Below are 23,483 nucleotides of genomic sequence, written 5' to 3'. Positions count from 1 at the left end.
TCTATGTCTCTCTTACTATCACACGCACACACACACACACACACACACACACACACACACACACACACACACACACACACACACACACACACACACACACACACACACACACACACACACACACACACACACACACACACACACACACAGACACACACACACACACACACACACACACACACACACACACACACACACACACACACACACAATTGCATCACTCCCAGACACAGGTATGGGACAGCAGGAGACACACACACCACTGAGGATAAACGGGGCTACCCTAGACAGGGTGAGCAGCTTTAAGTACCTGGGGGTCCACATCTCAGAGGATCTGACATGGACAACACACATAGACTCAGTCGTAAAAAAGGCGAAGCAGCGCCTCTACCACCTGAGACAGTTAAGGAAGTTCAGAGTATCTGGGAAGATACTCCAGTCCTTCTACTCCGGAGCTGTAGAGAGCATCTTGACTGGAAACATCACTGCCTGGTATGGAAACAGCACGGCACAGGACAAGAAGGCCCTACAGAGAGTGGTGCGCTCAGCCGAGCGTACCACGGGTATTGCACTACCTCCCCTGCAGGTTCTATACAACAAGAGGTGCAAATCCAGAGCCTGCAGAATAATGAAAGACCCTCACCACCCCAACAACAGCCTGTTCCAGCTGCTGCGAACCCCAGCTACTAGGACAGAGAGACTTTGGCTCAGCTTCTTCCCCCAGGCCATCAGAGCCTTGAACACTGAACTCTCCACACACAAGCACACATGAGCACACACACGACACGCACGCTGTACACGCTCGCACACTAGCAGGCACTTTAACATGAGCAAGCACACACTCATGCTGCACACGCCCACATTTATGGCCACTAAGGAAAGGTCACTTTAAAAATAGTATAGTAACAGTAACAGTGTATTGCACTACCAAAGGACCTAGCCTGTCCTCCATGCTCTGTAAATAACTTATGTACAAATACCGATATGCCCTACTATGTTACCTGTTTATTGCACAATGTTGTTTTATTGGATTCTATTATATGTTGTTACTACTGTATTGCACATCGTTGCGGGCAAGACCACCGGCATTTCATTGTATACTTGTATGCCGTGACAAATAAAACTCTTGACTTGACTTGACTTGACATATCTATCTACACTCCCCTCTTGCTTTCTCTCTCTCTATCTACACATACCTGTAGCCTTCAGCTTAAGATTTAAGATGATCCTTTATTGATCCCCTTGGGGAAATTCGGGTGTCAAAGCAGCATGAGGGGGGATACAGGGTGGGGGATGCATACTTGTACACATATGCACACACACGGCATATATCATTATCCAGATATCTCTGTATATCATATCTATAATTCATATGATTTTGTTACTTGTTTTGTCTACTCTCCTGTATAAATACTTTGTTAGCTCGCCATTCTAAGGAGAGATCTATAGGCTAGGGCTCCATTCATGTGACATATAGGTCTCTCCATGTTGCAAATGTAATTATTCCACATGGAGTTGGAAGAAAGCAGACTTGATTTAATCCTTTCACTACCACACTACATTTGCCAACTATGCCCCAAAACTATGGAACACGCTACCAACACACATCAGGAACGGCAGCTCCATACACATTTTTAAAAGAAAATTAAAAACGTACCTATACAGTCTAGCTTACAAATAGTGTACCATGCCTTAGGGAAAGCGAGTATCTTATTTTTTTTTATCCACTTTTTCTCCTCCTGTTTTTCTGTGTTTTTCTTCCATCCCAATTTCCAGTCATTATGCCAATTCCCCCCTCCACTTCCTGGTCGTTGCTCGCATGTGCCCCCCACTGGTTGGTCTAGGGAGCCCTGAAGTCAGATGCTTCCTCCGAGACATAGGAGACAGGTGTAATGTGTGGGAGGTCACACTACCCTCACCATCTCCCTCCCTCGCTGTGCAGGCGCCCTGACCGACCTGTAGGAGTCGCTGTTTACAACGACCAGAATACCACCCCACCAGCTTCCCTCCCGCTGACTCTGCCAATTGAGCCAGTATGACGCCCGGCCAAGCCGGAGGCAACGCTGACAGCCGGATTCGATAACAGTGTCTCTCGCGTTGGTGACGAGCGCTTAGTCCGCTGCGCCACCCAGCCGCCAAGCGAGTATCTTATTGAAATGTTTTTATTATTATGTGTTTTTAATTTTATGTATTGATCTTTTACTGAAATGTGTTATTTTACTGTGCTTTGCCTATTTGCGGTACTTTGTGTACAGCACTTTGAGCTGCATGACATGTATGAAAGGTGCTTTATAAATAAATCTTTACTTACTTACTTACTTACTTACTTACTTACTTACTTACTTACTTACTTACTTACTTACTTACTTACTTACTTACTTACTTACTTACTTACTTACTACAGACAGTTAAATATTGCAGTGCACCTCGGCCCAGAGTCTGTCATGTAAGAAGGCAATTCTTTGCAATGACTATGCTTCTATAAATGCAAGTGATTGTGTGGTCAGGTGCTGTCATCCATTAATTTATACTCTGTAGGAAATAATGAATGTCTGTGCTTTTCTTGAGGGCTATTTGTTCTATGCTTATTATCAACATACTGTGTAAGCTTAGGTTGTGGTGGACTGGTGGATTGAGTCCAAGCTGTTAGATTAGGGTTTATAAAAATGGTGGTTTGGCTGCTGTGTTCGCTGTGCAGTGCGTGCGTCAGCTGCTGTCCAAGGTGCTGATCAAAGATTGGTGCTCAGCTGCTGTCCAAGGTTCTGGTTTGTTTGAACCAATTGCAAGTCTCTCTGTGGTGACATAGCATTTGTCTGCTTTGCAATTTTCTGGAGTGTTTGTGTGTGTGTGTGTGTGTGTGTGTGTGTGTGTGTGTGTGTGTGTGTGTGTGTGTGTGTGTGTGTGTGTGTGTGTGTGTGTGTGTGTGTGTGTGTGTGTGTGTGTGTGTGTGTGTGTGTGTGTGTGTGTGTGTGTGTGTGTGTGTGTGTGTGTGTGTGTGTGTGTGTGGGTGTGTGTGTGTGTGTGTGTGTGTGTGTGCGCGCGTGTGTGTGTGCATGGGCGTGCACTTGTGTTTGGGATGAGGGGTCGGGGGGGGGGGGACAAGCACTATTACATTACGCTTGTGAGGGATGCAGCTGTTTGAGCTTCAAGATTATGCAGTTCACGTTTTCTTATGTCCTGCCCCCTTAGTTACTGTTGCTACATGTCCATTAAACGTTTGAGTCTCTGAAGAAATACAGTAGGCTATAATTATTTATATGACAAGCAGACAAAAGCTAATTACAGGACGTCACAGGAGACATTAGAGACAAACATGAGACAGAAACACTTTACCTGACGATTCTGCAGAAGACACAGAAGAAAAGGAGCAACATTGTTACAAATGTATTATTTAGAATCGGGGGCCTTGGTTTATATTGATAGATATTCTTATATTGTATTCTAATATAAAAACCGTCTTACTGTCTTTTACTATTATGTACTGTACTACTACAGTATGCTACTATCCTTATACTACTACCTTTCATGCTAATATGTGTGTACTACTATCTACTATGGTACTATACACCTATATTACTATCTACTATGTTCCCTATACTACTATGCACTCAGAGTGTAACACTCAAGTTTGACACTGTTTGACGAACAATACCACTTACCCTTAGCTGCCAGAGTTGTACCCCTCCTGCTGACTTGTTGTTGGATAAAAGCGTCAGCTAAACGATTAAATGTAAATTTAAAATAATGTTTGCTTATTATGTGGTTCATGATGCAGTCAATGAAGTTCATAATTTATGTCCATATGACTGAGCATATACAGACTATTTCATTTTGGGACTACGATATTTCACAATATTAACATTTGTCACTTAACCACGGAAGGGGTGGTGTTTATCTTTAGAGTTAGTAATAGGAGAGGGCAGGAGCTCCGGGCACCACACCACACGCGTATCTCAGCGGGAGATGCTTCGGCGTGAGGGGGGAGGGGGGAGGGGGGAGGAGGGAGGGGAGAGGGGGGAGGAGGGAGGGGGGAGGAGGGAAGGGGGAGTAATGTTGTCTGTATCAGTTCTTTTTTATTTTGGTGTACTTGGCTTGGTCGCCCTATTGCAGTTTTATTTTATTGTTTTCAGTGTTTCTCATTTGCGGTGTACCCAGCACATCTATTCATTATCTTGCCGGTATTATGACCCAACCTAGATCAGCACAGCGGTCGGGAGGTGTACTTAGGTTTTGCAGCTGGAATTGCAGAGGCCTAAATCAACCGATCAAATGTAGTAAGGTGATACATCATCTTCAACATCTTGGCGCTAACATTGCTTTCCTTCAAGAGACCCACTTAAAGGGAACGGATCATATCAAATTAAAGAGGAGATGGGTGGGTCAGGTTTATCATTCGTCATTTCAAGGGAAATCCAGAGGGGTAGCCATTCTAATCCATAAATCTGTCAACTTTGTTTACTCCGATATTATCTCGGATCCTGGCGGGAGATTTGTGATAGTTATAGGACGGCTGTATGATGTACCAGTAATTCTGGCTAATGTATACGGCCCCAATTGGGACAATGAGAACTTTTTTCAAACACTGTTTGCCAGGATACCTGATATGTCAACACATTATCTGATTCAGGGTGGAGACCACAATGTCTGGATTAATCCTAGATTAGATCGCTCATCACCCAGGAATAGTGTACCTTCAAGATCTGCCAAAATCATTCATGCCTTTATGAATGAATTCAAGGTCTCTGACCCCTGGCGATTTTTAAACCCACAAGGAAGACAATATTCTTTCTTTTCACATGTTCATCAAACTTATTCTCGTATTGACTTTTTTCTGATTGATAATCGACTCATCCCATCACTACACTCCTGCTCTTATGAAGCGATCGTATTGTCGGATCATGCTCCAGTGCTTCTGGAGTTGTGCTTCCAGGAATATAACAACTCGCCACCTCCCTGGCGCCTAAATTGCCGTTTATTGTCAAATGAGAATTTCGTTAATTTCATACACAACCAAATCGATTTTTTTATATCGACCAATAAGACCCCTGAGATTTCAGCATCTTTACTATGGGAGACATTGAAGGCATATCTGAGGGGTGAGATAATCTCATATAGCGCCTATGAAAGGAAGGATAGAAAAAGACAGATGAGTGACTTGACTAAGCAGATTAGTCAATTAGATAACATACATGCTACTCAACCATCCCCGGATGTCTATAAAGAACGTCTCTCCCTCCAAGCTAAATTTGATGTCCTCTCCTCTGCTTACGTGGAGGATCTACTGATTAAATCCAGACAGACGTACTATGAGCATGGAGACAAGTCTAATAAATTATTGGCCCATAAGTTACGACAGGCCTCTGCCTCACATCAGATCCCTCAAATCCAGACAACCAATGGTTTAACTACGGATCCCAAGCTAATTAATGAAGAATTTAAAAACTTTTATTCCTCCTTATATACATCTGAACAAACCTCTGACCCTTCTGCCTATGATAATTTTTTTAATTCATTGGATATACCACAGATAAACCCGGAGGCTGCCACAGGGCTGGAGGGACCAGTCACGATAGATGAGCTCAGAGAGGCCGCCTACTCTATGCAAACAGGGAAGTGTCCGGGGCTAGATGGTTACCCTATAGAGTTCTACAGGAAATTCTTTGATAAATTGGCACCCATGTTAATTGACATGTATGCAGATTCATTTAGGTCACTTAAGTTACCCCCATCCCTTACTCAAGCCTCGATTTCTCTGTTGCTAAAAAAAGATAAAGACCCCCTATCCTGTGGAAGTTATCGTCCTGTCAGTCAGTTGACGGTAGATTTAAAGCTTCTATCAAAGCTCTTAGCTATGCGCTTAGAACCTGTCCTTCCCACTATCATATCTCCAGACCAAACAGGTTTTATCCAGAATAGATATTCATTTTCCAACATTAGACGTCTCTTTAATGTCATATATAGCCCTTCCTCCACAACTAGCCCGGAGGCTGTCATCTCACTAGATGCGGCCAAAGCTTTTGACCGTGTGGAGTGGGGATATCTTTTCGACACATTGAAAAAGTTTGGACTGGGGGATAACTTTGTAGCTTGGGTGAAATTACTTTACACCTCTCCCACTGCCTCAGTAAGGACTAACAACACACGTTCAGCACAGTTCCATCTACACCGCTCCACGAGACAGGGTTGCAATTTGAGCCCACTCCTGTTCGATGTTGCCATTGAACCGTTGGCCATCGCACTTCGATCAGACCTTCGTATAAAAGGTATAATCAGAGGGGGTGTTGAACAGAGGACCTCCCTATATGCAGATGACCTGCTTCTATACGTGTCTGACATCTCCACATCTATTCCAGCTGCACTTGACATATTCACCCGATTTGGCCGTATTTCAGGGTATAAACTAAATTTAGACAAAAGTGAACTTCTTCCATTGAATGCAGAAGCTCGAAGTTATCCACTGCATAACTTCCCATTGAAAATTTCCCCCCATGGCTTCAAATATCTCGGTATCCAAATTAGGGATACATTTGGGGACCTATTCAAATTTAATTTTGGCTCTCTACTGACTCGATTTCAGGAAGATTTTGAACGTTGGTCATTATTACCTCTCTCTCTTGCTGCACGTATCAATTGCGTTAAGATGAACTCTCTCCCAAGGTTTTCTTATCTTGTCCAGTGCCTGCCTATCTTTCTTCCCCACTCATTCTTTCAAAAAATTGACAGCCTAGTGTCCAAATTTATTTGGAATAACAAAGTTCCCAGAATTAGTAAAGCTCTATTACAAAGGAGTAGATCTCTGGGTGGCATGGCTCTACCTAACTTCAGAGCCTACTATTGGGCAGCCAATCTCAGAATCATACAGCAATGGCTACAGTCAGACAAACCTCTGGTGTGCCCTATGTGGGTTGACATCGAAGCCTCATCTGTCAAACCTGCTTCACTAACCGGTCTTATACATGCCCCCATTAGTTCTCCATTGGCCCCCTACTTCAAAAATATAATCGTTAAAACTACATTCAGAATTTGGAATCAATTCAGACGCCACTTTGGGTTTAAAACTCTATCCCACTTGGCCCCGATAGCAGCTAACCCTTTATTTCACCCCTCATTGATGGATGGAGCATTCTCCTTATGGGCCTCACTCGGTATTAAAACACTAGGTGACCTATATATAGATAATGTTTTTGCCTCCTTTCAGCAATTATCAGAGAAATATTCAATCCATAGCCGACATTTCTTTCGGTATCTACAGATTCGTAGCTATGTCTGTAGCATTAACCCTATATTTCCCAACCTTCCAGAGGTAACACCCATCGACTCCTTTTTAACCCCGATGTCTTCCATCAAGGGCATGATATCGACTATGTACAATCTCATTCTCTCCTTATGTCCAACCACAATACACAATATTAAAAGTAAATGGGAGGAGGATTTAGAGGAGGAGATCTCGGATGACATTTGGGTTGACATTCTACGTCTTGTTCATTCTTCTTCTATTTGTGCAAGACACGGGCTGATACAATGCAAAATTGTTCATCGAGTACACCTGACGAAAGTCAGATTAGCCAAAATGTATGAAGATATCGATCCTATATGTGATAGATGTCATTCGGCCCCAGCCACATATACTCACATGTTTTGGACATGCCCCTCCTTGCACAGGTATTGGACAAATATTTTTGAAACCATCTCGGGAAGTATTGAGACAAATCTTGAACCAAATGTATTGACAGCGCTTTTTGGATACTCCCCACCTATGTTATCACTTTCAAAGCACAAAGCACACATTGTGGCATTTACCACTCTACTGGCCAGGCGGCTGATTCTGTTTAAATGGAAGTCCGCTGCTCCCCCCACTCACCTTCACTGGATTAGAGACATACTATACTTTATCAAACTTGAAAAGATAAGATGCACTCTGAGAGGTTCTTCATCTATGTTCAAGAAAACGTGGGGTTCATTCCTTGTACTTGTGGATGATGTACAGTTCCATACTATTCCAGAATAACAATTTGTATGCTGCTTGTTGGTATTCATCTGTGTGAACGTTAATTCAACGTGAGTTATTTGATATACCGGATATACATTGGAGAAGCATATTTGGGTACCTAAACATGTGCTATATATTTGATATACTATGTATATACGTTTGAGACGACTGTCGAGCGACCAAGTCAGTGTTTGTTTGTATTATTATTTACTTTTGAACTCTGTTTTATTTTTTCTTGTTTTTTATTTTTTTATTTTATTTTCTTCTGTTTAATGTTGTTATCTGTTCTATGTGGACAATGACAATACAACAATGTATATATACAGACATATACTTATAATGTCTATGTCCTCAAAAAAGTATAATAAACAAAAAAGTGAAAAAAAAAAAATGATGCAGTCAATGTGAGAAATAAAAACTGTTATTAACATTGGGAATGCCGTAGACTCAGGTTTACACCACAGCATTCTATTTAGGTCCTGCTGTCTGTCACTCTCTTTCCATTGTGATGGTAGTTAAACTCATCCAGGGTGGCCAGCTGGAGAGCTGAGCTTGACACCTGTGAGTAAATCTATTCAACCGAGGCCAATGTCTTGTCACCTGCCCAAACAGCAATTTTCTGCCCATTGTCGGTACGGAGAGATTATGAGCATAATGGATGAATACTCTGGAGTCCAGGCTACTGTAACACTAATACAGGGCTATTTTAAGAGCAAGTGAAAGGTCTGTCGCCAGCAGGCCATCACTGTGAGGACACCATGATAGATTCGGGCTACTATATATTGCCGTCAGTATTTCATGATGAATGTCTGTATCTGAACAGGCTGTGTAATCTATTTCAACACAGGAAGTAATAAGCAGATAAGACCATTGATCAATTTGATCGATTTAATTTTGAAACTTGAAGGACTAGTACTCTTCAGGGTTACTCTCCTGGGCATTGCAACAAAAAAAACAGCAGGTAGGCTACTGATTAGAGGATTAGATGACTAAGAAATACACATTTATTTTTCTTCTAAAGTGCAGTTAAACAATAAATAATATGTAAATAAACAAACAAACTCTAAATAATATCTAACATTTTACAAACATTAAATGATAACTTCTGTATTTTTAAACATGGACTCTATTTTTTGTTGGTTGGGATCTAAATGAATAATAAAGACAAACATTTTTGTAACTGGTCCAGTATTGAGGGAGATTGCTTCAGCCAGCTGCCACAAAACGGGCTGCAATGTAATCACAATGTAATCACACAGGGGAAAAGTGCACATCAACGTTTGGCCATACTGTACGAGGACCAGTGAAGGTTCTAAAAGAGACATGTATGTCTAGTCCAAAGACTAAAGTGTTGGACTATGTCAGCCAGTTCAGAGAGTGCCTACACCAGGCCTGCTCTCTTGCTAAAGAGGCCTTGTCTTCATCTCAGTCCACTATGAAAGGCCATTATGATAGGAAGGCTGTTTCTCGTTCGTTCGACACAAGTGATGCGGTTTCAGTGTTATTGCCCATTCCAGGTTCTGCACTGTCTGTCTGCACGTTTCTCTGGTACATATGATGTTGTTGAGAAGCTCAGTGACACTGATTATAAGTACCCCTGACCGCAAGCGCAAGAATAAGTTGTATCACCTTAGAGGGAACCCTCAGCCAGGGTTGGTAAAGGGTAAAGCAACCACCTCTGTTGCTTCAGTTCAGTACTGTCTTTGAGAAGCCTGCACTCTGATCTATCTGATGAAATGCATACAGTATGTGTGGGGGACTGTGTGTATGTGTAACTAGGAGGGATATGATGACTGTGTGTATGTGTAACTAGGAGGGATATGATGACTGTGTGTATGTGTAACTAGGAGGGATATGATGACTGTGTGTAGGTGTAACTAGGAGGGATATGATGACTGTGTGTATGTGTAACTAGGAGGGATATGATGACTGTGTGTATGTGTAACTAGGAGGGATATGATGACTGTGTCTGTGTGTATGTGTAACTAGGAGGGATATGATGACTTTGTGTATGTGTAACTAGGAGGGATATGATGACTGTGTGTATGTGTAACTAGGAGGCATATGATGACTGTGTGTATGTGTAACTAGGAGGGATATGATGACTGTGTGTAGGTGTAACTAGGAGGGATTTGATGACTGTGTAGGTGTAACTAGGAGGGATATGATGACTGTGTGTATGTGTAACTAGATGGAATATGAGGACTGTGTATGTGTAACTAGGAGGGATATGATGACTGTGTGTATGTGTAACTAGGAGGGATATGAGGACTGTGTATGTGTAACTAGGAGGGATATGAGGACTGTGTGTAGGTGTAACTAGAAGGGATATGATGACTGTGTATGTGTAACTAGGAGGGATATGAGGACTGTGTGTGAGTAACTAGGAGGGATATAATGACTGTGTATGTGTAACTAGGAGGGATATGATGACTGTGTAGGTGTAACTAGGAGGGATATGATGACTGTGTATGTGTAACTAGGAGGGATATAATGACTGTGTATTGTGACTAGGAGGGATATGATGAATGTGTGTATTGTGACTAGGAGGGATGTGATGACTGTGTGTATTGTGACTAGGAGGGACTTGTGTACATTGACAATAACAATAATCTTCTGTATATCTTTTTTTTTAATCCACTTTTTCTTTTTCTATGTCTCTCCCATCCCAATTTAGCCATGCCAATTCTCCCCTCCCCTGTCTTGAACGCTGCTCGCATATGCCCCCCACTGGTCCGTTGTAGGGAGGATAGAAGCCTTGCATCACATGTCCCCTCCGATACATGTGGAGGCAGCCTGTAACATCTTTTCACCTGCCAGCGCGGACTCTCATTTGGTGAGGTGTAACGTGTGGGAGGCTCACACTACCCACGCCATTTTCCTGTCTCTGTGCAGGCGTCCCCCAACCGACCTGTAGGAGTCGCTGTCCACAACATCCAGATTACCGACCCGCTAACTCTGTCAATTGAGTTAGTATGACGGCCGGCCCAAGCCGGAGGCAACGCCGACAGCCGAAGTCGAACCCGGTGTCTCTTTTTTATTTATTTTTTTATTATTTTTTAAACAAACATATAAACAAACATGACAACACACGATTAGATATACAGCATTGTTAACAGTGCACATCAAATTAAATCACTGTTTAGATAAATGTCTTATACAAGATATGCCCCTAATACCAGCTATCTATTCCCATACACACATATTGTTATGGTTTGTAACCGACCCCAATCGCACAACACAAGACAGGTATGATGGTTTGCCAAGAAACAGATATTTATTGAGAACAGGGAAAAAGGGCACTGTCCCTTTAAGGGAGAAAACACAAAACACTGGAATAACACAAGAGGGGAAGGTAAAGTGCCTTTAAGAGGCGGGCAGGAAAAGGGAACACTAAGGGAAGGTATAAGGGAACGCCTAGGGACAGAGGAACTAGAGACTAGGAGAACTAGGGACAAGGAGAACTAGGGACAGAGGACTAGGGACTAGGAGAGCTAGGGATAGAGGACTAGGGACTAGGAGAACTAGGGATAGAGGACTAGGGACTAGGAGAACTAGGGATAGAGGACTAGGGACAGAGGACTAGGAGAACTAGGGACAGAGGCCCGCGGAGGCGGGCTGGGGACAGGGAGGACTGGGAGGAAAACCTGGGCCGCTCTGCAGAACTCTCGGCAGATCTCCGAGGTGGGTAACGGCGGCCGAGAGGGAGAGAGGAGAGGGTTAATGTACAAAGGGGAAAAACAGAGCAGATGCAGGAGAGGTGACCAGTCCAAATACCAAAGTTAAACAAAGTAAACTATCTTCGTGAAAAATACACAAAGAGCAAAGTACCAAAACAAATACAAAGAGAATACTATCCTTGGTGTGAACAAACACACAGTGGGAGATGTAACGTCCAAAATAATATCCAAGTGAAACAAACAGAGGCACAACGCTGGGTGAGTGACTGTCAGATTAAAAGGTGGTAATTCTTCAGTGTTAGAAACACACGAAAACGGAGATGATCTAGACAGTCAAAACTCACCCAGACGTATGCGTAATGGTGCAGGAACAGCAGCGGCGGCGAGGGTGTCGCCACCGGGTAGCTGGCTGTCCGAGCCGAGAACAGAGTGGTGCTGGAACAGGCGGCGGTGGCGAGGGTGTCGCCACCGGGTAGCCGACTGTCCGAGCCGAGGACAGAGTGGTGCTGGAACAGGCGGCGGTGGCGAGGGTGTCGCCACCGGGAAGCCGGCTGTCCGAGCCGAGGACAGAGTGGTGCGCCACAACTTGGAGTGCGCACCGGAACCGAGAGACGCATCGGGGTGCGTCTGCGTGGAGGGGTGTGCCAAGCACGAAGGTCTGGAAGATGCGCTCCTGCGCGCTGGTCTGGAGAGCGTGCCAAGCTCGAAGGTCTAGGAGATGCGCGTCTGCGCGCTGGTCGGGAGAGCGTGCCAAGCTCGAAGGTCTAGGAGATGCGCGTCTGCGCGCTGGTCGGGAGAGCGTGCCAAGCTTGAAGGTCTAGGAGATGCGCGTCTGCGCGCTGGTCGGGAGAGCGTGCCAAGCTCGAAGGTCTAGGAGATGCGCGTCTGCGCGCTGGTCGGGAGAGCGTGCCAAGCTCGAAGGTCTAGGAGATGCGCGTCTGCGCGCTGGTCGGGAGAGCGTGCCAAGCTCGAAGGTCTAGGAGATGCGCGTCTGCGCGCTGGTCGGGAGAGCGTGCCAAGCTCGAAGGTCTAGGAGATGCGCGTCTGCGCGCTGGTCGGGAGAGCGTGCCAAGCTCGAAGGTCTAGGAGATGCGCGTCTGCGCGCTGGTCGGGAGAGCGTGCCAAGCTCGAAGGTCTAGGAGATGCGCGTCTGCGCGCTGGTCGGGAGAGCGTGCCAAGCTCGAGGGTCTGGAAGATGCGCGTTGCGCGCTGGTCTGGAGAGCGTGCCAAGCTCGAGCGTCCTTGGAAGATGCGCGTTGCGCGCTGAGGACTGGAGAGCGTCTGCGCTGGTCTGGATGTGCGTCAGGACGAACAGCTGCGCGGGGGTCTGCAGTGGAACGCTGGGGTGCCTCCCGTGGAAGTACAGAGAGCGCAGACCAGTCTCCCCCACAGGCAACGGCGACAGCTGGCGAAGGCTGGAGCAAAACATCTCGACGCCGGAGAATGGAACAGCATAGGCAGACAGAGGATCTCCCGAAAGAGTCTAGATGTTTAGAGAATATGACTCGGCAAGTATACAACACGACCCCACGCCGAAACGAGGGGAAGCGCCCTGGTATTTAAAGCCCACAGGGGGACTAATTAGCCTGCCACCACAGGTGCGAGAGATAATAGATAATCGAACAGGTGTGGCCACTGAGGGTAAAGAACGAGAGGGTGGGGGCTAGAGAGAGTGAGTGAGAAGGGAAAATAAACAGTATAGGCTTAAAGAAACAGAGAAAAGGTGGTGAGCAGCGGGCAAAACCTCACAGTACCCCCCCCTCAACGGGAGCCACCCGGCGACCCAAAACAAATACAGACAGAGTGGCAGGGGGCAAAACAAGAGGTACTGGCCAAGCCAGCAGGGGAAGCCACCACAAGAGTGGGGCTAGCAAAAGAAACAGGGTCGCCGAGGGGTAACTAGGGTAGCAGAGGGGCAACTGGGGGAACCGGTCAAGAGGAACTGGGTCTAGAGAACTAGTCTAGCGAACTGGGCAAGAGAACTGGTCTAGAGAACTGGTTTAGAGAACTGGTCTAGAGAACTGGTCCAGAGAAACAGAGGGGCAAGCAGGGTAGCTAAGGGGTAACCATGGTAGCACCGGGAAAGGGCTAGCAGAGGGAAGGTTAGCTGCCAGGGCACTGATAGCTACAGGGCCTATGCTAGCTGTACTGCTACATCAACATAGAGGCTGCGCAAGCTGCCGGAGCCAGGCTAGCAGAGGGAAAGGGTAGCTGCCAGGGCACTGATAGCTACAGGGCCTATGCTAGCTGTACTGCTACATCAACATAGAGGCTGCGCTAGCTGCCGGAGCTAGGCTGGCAGACAGGGCTGGACCAGCATGAGAGAACAAGCTAGCTGGAAGGACAGTCCTAGCTGTGTGAGATAAACTGACCTTGCTAGCTGAAAGGGCAGTCCTAGCAGTGGGATAAACTACACAAAAAAGTGGAGGCCATGCAGAGGGACCGGGTTAGCTGCTTGGGCCTGGCTAGCTACAGGGCCTATGCCAGCTGCAAGGCTGCATTAACATAGAGGCTGTGCTAACAGCCGGGGCCAAGCTAGCAGACCGGGGCCATGCAGAGGGAAACTGGGTTAGCTGCCAGGGCATGGCTAGCTACAGGGCCTATGCCAGCAGCAAGGGCTGCATCAACATAGAGGCTCGGGGCTAAGCTAGCAGACAGGGGCTCTGCTGAGGGACTGGGTTAGCTGCCAGGGCATGGCTAGCTACAGGGGGGTCAAACAGGGCTAAACGGGAAGCAAACAGGGGAGCTAACCGGGGAGACTAACAAGCTAAACAAGGGAGCTAAACAGGACTAACAATGAAGCTAGAGGGAACAAGAAAAAAAAAAGGCAAACTCAACATACACCGTCTGTGCTGGCTGGGGTCGTCGATTTGGTGGGGTCGTACTGTTATGGTTTGTAACCGACCCCAATCGCACAACACAAGACAGGTATGATGGTTTGCCAAGAAACAGATATTTATTGAGAACAGGGAAAAAGGGCACTGTCCCTTTAAGGGAGAAAACACAAAACACTGGAATAACACAAGAGGGGAAGGTAAAGTGCCTTTAAGAGGCGGGCAGGAAAAGGGAACACTAAGGGAAGGTATAAGGGAACGCCTAGGGACAGAGGAACTAGAGACTAGGAGAACTAGGGACAAGGAGAACTAGGGACAGAGGACTAGGGACTAGGAGAGCTAGGGATAGAGGACTAGGGACTAGGAGAACTAGGGATAGAGGACTAGGGACTAGGAGAACTAGGGATAGAGGACTAGGGACAGAGGACTAGGAGAACTAGGGACAGAGGCCAGCGGAGGCGGGCTGGGGACAGGGAGGACTGGGAGGAAAACCTGGGCCGCTCTGCAGAACTCTCGGCAGATCTCCGAGGTGGGTAACGGCGGCCGAGAGGGAGAGAGGAGAGGGTTAATGTACAAAGGGGAAAAACAGAGCAGATGCAGGAGAGGTGACCAGTCCAAATACCAAAGTTAAACAAAGTAAACTATCTTCGTGAAAAATACACAAAGAGCAAAGTACCAAAACAAATACAAAGAGAATACTATCCTTGGTGTGAACAAACACACAGTGGGAGATGTAACGTCCAAAATAATATCCAAGTGAAACAAACAGAGGCACAACGCTGGGTGAGTGACTGTCAGATTAAAAGGTGGTAATTCTTCAGTGTTAGAAACACACGAAAACGGAGATGATCTAGACAGTCAAAACTCACCCAGACGTATGCGTAATGGTGCAGGAACAGCAGCGGCGGCGAGGGTGTCGCCACCGGGTAGCTGGCTGTCCGAGCCGAGAACAGAGTGGTGCTGGAACAGGCGGCGGTGGCGAGGGTGTCGCCACCGGGTAGCCGACTGTCCGAGCCGAGGACAGAGTGGTGCTGGAACAGGCGGCGGTGGCGAGGGTGTCGCCACCGGGTAGCCGACTGTCCGAGCCGAGGACAGAGTGGTGCTGGAACAGGCGGCGGTGGCGAGGGTGTCGCCACCGGGAAGCCGGCTGTCCGAGCCGAGGACAGAGTGGTGCGCCACAACTTGGAGTGCGCACCGGAACCGAGAGACGCATCGGGGTGCGTCTGCGTGGAGGGGTGTGCCAAGCACGAAGGTCTGGAAGATGCGCTCCTGCGCGCTGGTCTGGAGAGCGTGCCAAGCTCGAAGGTCTAGGAGATGCGCGTCTGCGCGCTGGTCGGGAGAGCGTGCCAAGCTCGAAGGTCTAGGAGATGCGCGTCTGCGCGCTGGTCGGGAGAGCGTGCCAAGCTCGAAGGTCTAGGAGATGCGCGTCTGCGCGCTGGTCGGGAGAGCGTGCCAAGCTCGAAGGTCTAGGAGATGCGCGTCTGCGCGCTGGTCGGGAGAGCGTGCCAAGCTCGAAGGTCTAGGAGATGCGCGTCTGCGCGCTGGTCGGGAGAGCGTGCCAAGCTCGAAGGTCTAGGAGATGCGCGTCTGCGCGCTGGTCGGGAGAGCGTGCCAAGCTCGAAGGTCTAGGAGATGCGCGTCTGCGCGCTGGTCGGGAGAGCGTGCCAAGCTCGAAGGTCTAGGAGATGCGCGTCTGCGCGCTGGTCGGGAGAGCGTGCCAAGCTCGAAGGTCTAGGAGATGCGCGTCTGCGCGCTGGTCGGGAGAGCGTGCCAAGCTCGAGGGTCTGGAAGATGCGCGTTGCGCGCTGGTCTGGAGAGCGTGCCAAGCTCGAGCGTCCTTGGAAGATGCGCGTTGCGCGCTGAGGACTGGAGAGCGTCTGCGCTGGTCTGGATGTGCGTCAGGACGAACAGCTGCGCGGGGGTCTGCAGTGGAACGCTGGGGTGCCTCCCGTGGAAGTACAGGGAGCGCAGACCAGTCTCCCCCACAGGCAACGGCGACAGCTGGCGAAGGCTGGAGCAAAACATCTCGACGCCGGAGAATGGAACAGCATAGGCAGACAGAGGATCTCCCGAAAGAGTCTAGATGTTTAGAGAATATGACTCGGCAAGTATACAACACGACCCCACGCCGAAACGAGGGGAAGCGCCCTGGTATTTAAAGCCCACAGGGGGACTAATTAGCCTGCCACCACAGGTGCGAGAGATAATAGATAATCGAACAGGTGTGGCCACTGAGGGTAAAGAACGAGAGGGTGGGGGCTAGAGAGAGTGAGTGAGAAGGGAAAATAAACAGTATAGGCTTAAAGAAACAGAGAAAAGGTGGTGAGCAGCGGGCAAAACCTCACACATATGCTCTTGCTCGCACCCCCCACCCTGGACCCCCCAATGGATAATCTATCCATTATCTTCGCTCCTAACCAGACACTACCATTATATGCTAGCTTTTATTCTCTCCACCACTTCTAACCACATTGTCAATTTGGATTCATTGAGACCCAAAATTCTTGATGTAGATATTTCTAGATAAATCACATCGAGATATGTAAGAATCCAGACCTTTCGGCACATTTTTTCCGGTTGAATCCATCTTGATGCTATCAGTTTTTTAGCCACTGTAATACCAGATAAAACCAATCTCTTTAGCTGTATAGGTACTGCATACTCAAAAACATCATTCAGCAGTAATACAGAGGGGTGTACAGGTATATTCAGAATTAAGAGATTTGATAATTGCTGGGTCACTTCTTTCCAGAATATCTTAACTGGTGGGCAGTCCCAGTACATGTGCATAAATGTCCCCTCGTCCCCATTTGTACATAAGGAGCATTTGGAGTCTTGTTTAAGACCCATTCTGTTCAGTCTTATAGGAGTCAAGTATGTCCTATGAATATAGTTAAGATTGATTTGTTGATGGTCCGGGTTCCTTGATGCAAGTCGAACATTTGCCCAGGCTTCTTGCCAATCAAAATTTTTTTCCAGGTCTGGTATATCCCTCCTCCAAATAGAGTCTAGGTGGAGGGTTTCATACGAGGCCGTTAGTAATTGATGATAAAAATCTGATACAAAACCTCTCGATTTCTCTCTTTCATAGAATAATTTGTGGTATCTGTGGTGTGCAATTGGTATCCGTAATGGAACGCCGTGAGCCTTCAAACATAACAATAATTGTGCGTAAAAATAATATGTGGAACCGGTGAGATTAAATTTTTTTTCTATTTCATCATAACTACAAATACCCTGTTTGTTGAAAACATCTCCTAATGTATGTATGCCTTGCTTTTCCCATCTAGGGAATCTTATAGGTCGTTTTCTAATCAGGAGTGCATTGTTATTGAATAAGGGAGTATGATTATGCCATTTATGTGGGTTAGAATATTTTTTTTGTGTTTCACGCCATATCCGGATCGCATGAGTGATTATGGGGCCAAATTTCAGTTCGCATTGCTTAATTGATACTTTGGTGTATACTATGTCCTGCAGTCTCTGTGGTGCTACTATATTTACTTCTAAATTTCTCCAGGATACTGATGCTTGGGGTTCAAACCAAGTTGTCAGTGGTCTTAAAGTGTACGCCTTAAAATAGTGGAAATAATTTGGAAATGCCATCCCTCCGTCGGCTTTGTTACTCTGTGCGGTGGATCTTTTTATACGTGGTGGTTTGTTATTCCAAATAAATGTATATGCGGAAGAGTGTAATTTTTTCCAGTAACCATCTGGAGGGGGTAACGGAAGCATTGAGCTGATGAAGTTGATTCTAGGTAAGACATCCATCTTAACTATTGAAACCTGTGCCTGTACTGAGTTTTTAAGTTTTGACCACCTGTCAAAGTCGTATTTTATTTTATTTTGGATTTCTATGTAATTGTGTTTCACCGTTTGGCTTATGGTAGGGAATACTTCAACTCCCAAACATCTAAAGTGTTTAACCATTGGTATTTCTTCTGGAAGACTTGTATTTTTTGCAGGGGCGTTCAGTGGAAGGAAAGCCGACTTTGGCCAGTTTATCTTAAATCCCGATAGGTCGCCAAAGTCATTAATCAACTTGAGAAGATGAGGCATTGTGGTGTTAGGGTTTTGCATGAACAGTATTACGTCGTCCGCATATAGACAAATTTTGTGTTGTGTGCCCTTGATTACGATTGGTTCTATGAGTTGGGATTGTCTTATATATTGTGCTAAAGGTTCTAGTGATAAATCGAATAGTCCGGGACTAAGAGGGCAACCCTGTCTAGAAGAGCGTGATACCGGAAATATTCCGGAGGTGATTATACCTGTTGTAATCATGGCCGATGGGTCTTTGTATAATACTTTAATCATATCAATGAATCCTTTTCCTAACCCCATCCTTTCTAATACTGCCCATAAATACGACCATTCCAGCCTATCAAAAGCTTTCATTGCATCCAGGGACAGCATCGCCTTAGGTGTGGTGTCATCCTTGCTGGCATCTAGTATGTATAGTAATCGTCTTATGTTGTCAGTAATCAAACGGTTTCTTATGAAGCCAGTTTGATCCGGATGAACTAAAGACGTCATATGCTTTTGAAGTCTGAATACCTTAGAGAACAGTTTGATATCGGTTCCGAGGAGGCTTAAGGGTCTATAACTACCGCACTCTGTGGGGTCTTTGTCTTTTTTAAGGAGGACTGTTATGAGTGCAATATTGTCGTTCTTATGAAAGTTCCCCTCCTTGACTGAGTATAAAATCATATTAAGTAATAGGGGTCCAATTATGTCCCAGCATGAGAGGTACATTTCTGGTGGGATACCGTCTCTTCCAGGAGCCCTACCACTTTGCATTTCGGATATGGCCTTCTTGAGTTCCTCTAGTCAGTCTAGTGTGATTGGTGTTTCTAACTGTTTAGCATCATCCTCTGAAAGTTTGGGGAGGTTAATTTGATTAAGATATGTGTCCATTTTGTTTTGATCGAAGGTCGTTTCTGATTTATACAAGTTGGAGTAGAATTCTTTGAATGTCGCGTTTATTTCTTTGGTGTCTGTTACAAGTCCTTGTTGTGCTTTAATGGAAGTTATATCTGCAAATTTTGCGTTAACTCTTAATCGCGTAGCTAGTAGGTGACTTGGTTTGGAACCTTGAGTGTAATGCTGTTGTCTTGTGCTACGTATTTGTACTTCAGAGTGTTGTTTGTAAATGGCGTTAATCTCTATTTTTAGTAAATTAACTTGAGATTCCAGTCGAACCGAGTCGTTATATTGTAAAGAAGTAAATAATGTAGAGTAAAGCGTTTCTAGTTCCGCCAGTTTTGAGCATCGATTCTTGCGTATTTTGGATGAAAAGCTATCAGTGAAATCCTTGATCATTCCCTTTACCGACATCCATAATATTCTAGGGTCCGGCACCGAGTTCACATTCTCTGGTAGGAATACTGAAAGAGCTTCTTTGAGTTGTGTAATGAATTCCTTGTTATTCAGCAGTGTCGTGTTAAAGCGCCATCTTGGGGCTCGGGATGATATTACACCAAATTATCCTTTTAGGAGTAAATAACAATGATCTGATAATGCATTGGGTACCATCTCCACTTCATAGTTTTCAAATAGTCTCGGTGTTGCGAAAACAATCTATTCTGGAGAGTGTTTTATGTCTTACTGATCGACAAGAGTACTTCCGGGTCGTGGGGTTGAGTGATCGCCATAGATAATTTACACCTGTATTCTTTGCCCAATCCTTTAACGCATTAGATGACTTTTTTTGTTCGTTGGAAAAGTTGGGATAAGATTTATCCAACCCAGGGTCCCAAATGGCATTAAAATCCGCACCAATTATAAATGAGTATTCTGGAAGGTCTAACATTTCCCTAGTTAGTGCAGTGTAGAAATTAGTTTCGTATAGATTTGGGGCATATACCGCTACCAACGCTATTTTCCTATTCTTGTGTATAATCTTAGCTATGGTTATCCGACCATCTGCATCAGACCATACTCCCTTCAATTCAATATTCAATTTCCGTTGACTATAGCAACTCCACGGGTTCTCGTTCCAAAGGAAGAGTGACTAATGTTATGGTATGTGTTGTCCGCTAACGTAGCTTCGTCTCCCACTAAAATGTGCGTTTTGCTTAAGAGAGCCACATCAACCTGTTTGTTTTTCATTAATGTGAGCACGCTTTTGCGTTTATGTTGATTATTTATTCCCCCAGTGTTCCAGATCATTATATTCAAACTAGCCATAATCTATACATATTGATTTGTATTTGTTGGTAATATTTCTGGAGTGCGAATTCACAATGGATTTACATCCCACTGTTGAGGTCCTGTTGAGAGCCGAGCATGAAAACATACATATATACAAAAAAAATAAACTGATCCCCCCTCCCTTACAGAGTCGTACAAGGTACCTATTTGATACCTCCTTCGCGTACAACTTCTTCCTTTCCTGCACCTCCGGTCTGCCCAGAATGAGCAATTTATCCTAAGCTTTCCTATGTATACCATAGGATCTATACTTTTAATTCTAATTTAATAGAATGTCACCTGTGACCAAGCCTCTCTCCCGTTAATGTAATTATAACACAATGAAAATTATACCTCAATTGGTATACTCATTTAAACTTTTTTTTTTTTTTTTTTAACCTTCTATTAACATTTATTGGTTAGAACATTTCAGAATAAAGAAATAAAGAATAAGAAATAATGATATTTAGAATTAGATATCGAAAACCCATATAATCCGGGAATATCTACTTAATTAAAAAAAAAAATGTAAATACCTTTGCATGTTTACACATCTAAACGACAAGGAGATTTTTAAATACTTGTATGCAGATCGTCCCCCGTCATGCGTGATCATTAATCTGTTATGGTGGTCGTTGTTCTTCACGTCTATTTCATGACCAAGTCTCATATCGTTGTTGTTTCACGGGGCCATCATTGAAAAAGGGGTATTGTATTCCAGAGTGCTGTCAGCTGCTCGTGACTTGCAGATTGATGTTTTAATGTTCCAGTACATTCCTCGTGCCTTAGAACAATAACATTCCAGTGTATTCCAGAATATTCCGTTATGACTCATAGCCTTCAAGTAAGAAAAATAGATAGAAAATTCTAGAATGTTCCAAAATGGTCGGTATCAAATCATGATCTGCATATTACCATGAATCTATCTATATATGGTGTTTAGCGTTTTATAATTATATCTATAATTACTTATTTCTCAATGTTGTCAAAAGCTTGTATGTTGCCGTTTTTGATGTCCATGCAATTGTAGAGTTATCCATGAAAGATGAATCTTGTCATCCACTTTTTATATTATTCACGTAATCTTCTGCCGCCTCAAGCGAACGTAGCACGAATCTCTTTCCTTCTCCCTCAACTATGGAAAGAATAGCTGGATACCGTAAGACGGGGTGGAGACCTTTCTCATATAGCCGGTGTACTACACCCTTGTAGTGGGCCCGCAGAGTTATGGCTTCCTTGCACATGTCTTCATAAAACCACACTTTTTTCCCTTTGTACATCAGTTTTCCCCATTTCTTGCGTGATTCCCTGATAATCGTGTCTCTTGTTGCAGTTTCCCATAGACTAGCAATTATCACTCTTTCCTTGTTGTTGTTGTTGTAGTTTTCAGTTCCAATTCTGTAGCGTTTGTCCACTATTGGTTCTGTAGATAGGATTTCAGAACCTAGGATTTCGACTAGCACTGCAGCAAACTTGTCATCTGTGCAGTTGACTGATTCATCCAAACCCACTATACGGAGGTTAAATCTGCGGGCGTGCCGTTCTATTTCTAGCAGATGGATCAAGTTTTCCTCCTTGTTGTCACGGATCATCTGCCGGAGCTGTTTGTTTTCCAGTTGCATTTCCTTCGATACTTCGGCGATAGTTTCAAATAGTTCCTTATTCTTCTCATCTTGTTTCCGTGAGTATTCGATCCCAGTATTTGCAACCGCCGTTATGCGATCGGATCGTGCTACAACCTGTGTCTTGATTTCTTCAAGTTTAGCCTCTATGGCTATCTTAAATGTGGTAGCATTAGTCTCTGCTCTTTCCACAGCTTTAGCAATATCATTAACCTTGTCGGTTAAGATCTTCATCATAGCTGTCATCAGTGTTTTGAAGTCGGGTGACATACTCTCCATGACTGTCTCGGCTGAGGTCGTCGGAATATTGGAATCCATGCGATTGTCGGGCTTTCAGTAGTGTCTGCTTTTCCTTTCACTGTGGAACGTGTCACCGCGCCGTCTACCGTTGGAGAATCTGCTTCACGGCTTTTTGAGTTATCTTTCTTTGCTGGCATACTGCGTTTCACTGTTGATATAGTTAGTTGAAGGTCTTAGTTAATATATACGTCGAGGTTTAAACACATTAGTGTTGTATAAAGTAGGTTTTTAAGCGAAATTAACAAAAATTGGAGCGGAGCTTGTGACAGATGCGACTGTCACATACTGTCGTCAAACCGGAAGAACCCGGTGTCTCTTGCGTTGGTGACGAGCGCAATGTCCCCTGCGCCACGCAGCCGCTCTTCTGTATAAGTTTCTCTTTTAAGTCTGAGGAGGTCCTCAACTCTGACTCATTGACTCAGAAGTACAGCCTGCAGTAGATCGGTCCTGCCAAGCTTGACTTGACTGAGATACAGTAAGTGATATACTGTAGCACCTAGTTAAAACTGACAGTGTGTGTGTGTGTGCCAGTATGCTTGTGTGTTTAATAATAATAATAATAATAATAATAATAATAATAATAATAATAATAATAATAATAATAATAATAATAATAATAATAATAATAATAATAATAATAATAATAATGATAATGATAATGATAATGATAATAATAATAATAATAATAATAATAATAATAATAATAATAATAATAATAATAATAATAATAATAATAATAATAATAATAATAATAATATATTTGATTTGTAGGGCGCTTTATAGTTGTGGAGCAAATCTCAAAGTGCTACATTGTAAAAGAACATAAAAGCTAGCAAGAGAGTAAAAAAAAGAAAGAATATAAAAT

This window comes from Notolepis coatsorum, assembly GCF_963971535.1.
Source record: "Notolepis coatsorum genome assembly, chromosome: 2".
Lineage (NCBI taxonomy): Eukaryota > Metazoa > Chordata > Actinopteri > Aulopiformes > Paralepididae > Notolepis > Notolepis coatsorum.
Note: the sequence above shows the minus strand (reverse complement) of the source record.